The sequence below is a fragment of the Helianthus annuus genome, chromosome 14, assembly GCF_002127325.2.
Source record: "Helianthus annuus cultivar XRQ/B chromosome 14, HanXRQr2.0-SUNRISE, whole genome shotgun sequence".
NCBI classification, from domain to species: Eukaryota; Viridiplantae; Streptophyta; class Magnoliopsida; order Asterales; family Asteraceae; genus Helianthus; species Helianthus annuus.
In genome coordinates this window covers 60,141,093-60,145,239 of record NC_035446.2, presented here as the reverse complement: position 1 = coordinate 60,145,239, position 4,147 = coordinate 60,141,093, and positions in this window count along the sequence as shown.

The following is a 4,147-nucleotide window of genomic DNA, read 5'->3' as shown; positions in this document are numbered from 1 at the left end:
TGTTGAACACTTATGAGATCTCAAACTATTATTTATGTTGGGTTTACTTACTTGCTTCCGCTACTTAAACAAAGTTTGGTTTGAACATCAATTGTATTGAACTGGGTTTTACGAACTACTTTAATTATTATACACTATGTTCAATATGATTGATGGCTTGATCCTGGTCATGTCACGCCTCCAAGCGGTGGTACTCCGCGTGTGGATTTTGGGGGTGTGACAGCTTTGTGGTAATCATCACTCCTCCTGAAATCAGGATTTTGCTTTGAAGCACTGTGGTCAAACCTACACCACTTTTTACCAACTGTTTTTGAGTTTTGAGCACTATGGACAAAATCATGATTGGATGATTGAACTGATGAGATTTTCTTCTTGTTTTGAACTTTTTCAAAATTTTTTGCACTTTGTTTTTGTTCTACATTCTTTTTCAAAGATTTCTGTGATGAACATTCACCTTTTTCTGTAGAATGCAAATTAGTTTCTTGAAATTTTTCTTTTAACTTCAAAAATATTTTTCTTCTAACTTCAAAAATATTTTTCTTTTCTCAGCTTCATCATCAGTTTTCTCATCACAATCTTCAATTTTGACTTTGTCAAAATTTGTGATATTGTCACTTAGTGAAACATAATTGATCGGTTTTGGACAAAGCTGATCTAGCAATGCTGATGATGTCACAAAACTTTTCAATTTCTTTTCTAACTCTTTGATTTTCTTTCGAGCACATTCAGCTTCCTTTTCAAGTCGAATAATTGTCTGAAGATGAGAATTTATCGCAATTTGTTTTTCAATGTTGTTTTTGCTAAAAACAGATTTCTCATCTTCAAGAGTCTTTATTTGACTTTGAAATTTTGTTTAATTTTCTTTCAAATTTTTGTTTTCAAGCTTTATCCAGAAATCTTCATTTTCTGAAGATTTCATTTTGTTTTCAAATTCTTTTTCTTTCTCTTTCAAAACCTTGTTTTCTAATGTCAAACTGTTCAAGTCACTCAACAGTTTGGCATTTTCAGATTTCAACTTCTCACAATTTTCCTGCAAAACAAGAATCTGTTTATCAGCAGATTTCTTCTCATCCTTCAAATTTTTTATTTTCAATGTCAAACTCTACACATCCTTCAAGAGTTTGGCATGGTCTGTCTCAGATTTTTCACAGTTTAAACATTTCCCAGGTATTTTATCAACCTCAGTTTCAATCTGTTCTTTTAACTTTTTGTTTTCAACTGTCAAACTCTCCATATTCTTCAAGAGTTTGACATTGTCTACTTTGCATTCATTACATGTTGAGCACACAGTTTCAGAACTCGAAGCTTCATTTTTCTTTGATTCTTCATGTTTTGAAACTTCCTTTGTCTCTGTCCTGAATGATCCTGCACAAAAAATTTTAACGAAATCAAGAGGATTCGTATTCTCATCAATATAACAACCTCTCTTGTTATCGTATTTCATAACATTTTTTGCTCTAAGACATACAACAATTCTTTTGTTCATTTCATCAATCACATCCACACTTATATCCACTAGATGCTTTTCAAATTCATTCATCAATTCTTTCTTTTTCTTTACATTTTCGTATTCATGAGATTTAAGTTTGCTGATGAACTCTTGAAAATGTAATTTTGAAAAACTTGAATCCTTTCTCAAATTTTTCAAAAATTCAATCCATTCAGCAGGTAATGCATCTGCAAACTTTTCTATTTTTTCAGCATTTGATAAAAATATCTCATGATCCTTTAAGTAATTAAGTAAGACTGTATATCGGTTTGCTAGATCATCCAGTGTTTCATTTTTCAAACACACAAAATATTTAAACCTTTTTACCCAACCATCCTTTCTCACATTTCTATAACTATCATCTATAAACCCTCGATGCCAATTATTAAATCTTTCAAAATAATAGTGTTCTTTTTCATCAAACATCTTTGCCATTTTTCAAAACAATCCCGAACAAATTTCACACAATACCAATTTTCAAGTGAAAATTATCAAGTTCAAACGAAATTAATTTTCAAATCTCAAACACACTTCAAGCGAAATAACACTTATTTCAAGCGGAATAACACTCTGAAGCGGAATAACTGATTTCGCTTGAAATGTTTCAAGCGGAATAAGTTTTCAAACAAGATAATTCAAGCGAAATCACAACTTGAAGCGGAATCAGTTGTAATTTCAAGCGAGATTACGTTTTCAAGCGAAATCAGGCAAACTTTTCAAGTGGAATAGCGATTTCAAGCGGAAATCAAGTTCTGATTTCGTTTGAAATGCTGCTGACGTCACAAGTCCGATCTGAATTTCAAGCGGAATTAGGTGATTTTACCAGTTTAAGATCGAATTAATGTCCAAAACTTTCCAGGATTAGTTAAAACACTATTTCGCACTTAATACGTGAAATTCAGTCCATTTTAACCGTGAAAACTTGTTCAATTTCGAAAAGAAGGTGTAGAATTCAGAATTTTCCAGCGAAAACGAGCTAAACAGTAAGAACTCTTCCTCCTGAGCTCTGATACCACATTTAGGATCGTGAAACGACCTTAATGAGTCGATCAGAAGAGGTCTTAGACTGAATCAGAGGCGGAATTCATTGATTCAGTCTTTGTTTAGCTTGTATAACACTAGAATCACTATTAACTGTCTCTTGTATTGATTAGAACACGTTTACAGACTTGGAGACACTTCGACAGCACTTCGGCGTCGGAAACAAGAATGTTACATCTGATATCGCTTGAAGGGTATATATAGGACGTGTGATTCCGCTTGAACATGCTTCAAGCGGAATTACATCTCAAGCGAAACCACCACTCAAGCGGAATCACCACTCAAGTGGAATCACCACTCAAGCGGAATCACCACTCAAGCGGAATTAACTCACTTGATTTCGCTTGAAACCACCATGTACACTTTCAAGCGAAATCACCTATAAATTTCATTTCCTTGTTTTACGTGCACTGATTTATACAAACTAGTCTAAGACTCGAACGAAGATGAAGTCGACAGACAACTGCACTAACAATTACAGGAAGAGATAACTTCTGTGATGCTAATGTTTCTACTTTAGGCTTTGATAAATCTAAAGTTACTTGTTTTCGATGTAGGGAAAAAGGACATTTCAAGAAGGAATGTACCAATCGAGAAGCAGGAGGAGCTCAGAATCCGTTCAGGAATAATGATTACTATCGGAAAGCAATTTATCAGCAAGTTGCTCAACAACAAGAACCACAAACTGCACATGCTAAAAAGGCGATTGAAGAGTCAACAAAGAGAGCTTATTATGGTATAATAGATCAAGATGATGAAAAAGTGGTAGAAGGTTTTAGCTGGGACAAATACATTCCGCGTGATTCAAAGTTAGGAGCATTCATTGCACAAATAGTTCAAGAACCAGATTTAATGAAAGAGTGGATGGATATGTTTGCTAATAATGATAAAAATCAAAATGGAGAGTCTGTTTCTTCAGAAGAAAGCTCAAAAAAGACAACAGTCTTTGATCAATCATCAACTGATAGCAGTGATGATGAAGAAGAGATACAAATAAACATTGGAAAAACTCAATTATCTCCTGAAAGTTTTAAATTTTATTTTGCAGATAGATTGGAGAAACTAAAGGAGAAGCGAGCTGCAAAAGAACAGAAAAAGTTAAAGTGCAACAATGTTGCTTAGGAGAAGAAGTATGAAAAGAATGAAGGAGTTAAAGTTGCTGAGAATGTGGTTGAAGTTGAAAAGATAGTCGAAGTTAAAAAGATTATCGAAATTGAAAAAATTGTTGAAGTCACAAAACCTTGTCTAAAATGTTTGGAACCATGCAAACATTGTGAAGTAAAAGATGAGAAGTATAGTGAGCTTGACAAGATGAAAGAAAAATTATTGTTCGATGTTAAGTATGTGAAAGAATCATATGATGTGTTGAACAGAACGGTGAATAGTTTACAAAAGACAAACTCAGAAAGAGAAGATGCCTTAACCATGATGAATGCAGTGATGATGTCTAAACAGAAGGCTATCAATCACTATATTGAAGAATGTGCAAAGTTAAAGAAGGACTTGGAGACAGAAAAGATAGAAAATGAAAGAATTAGACGATTACTGCAAAGTTATTCAAGTTCTGATTATTTGATTGAAAGAATTTATCCAACTGTTGCAGGTTTTGAAGCATTT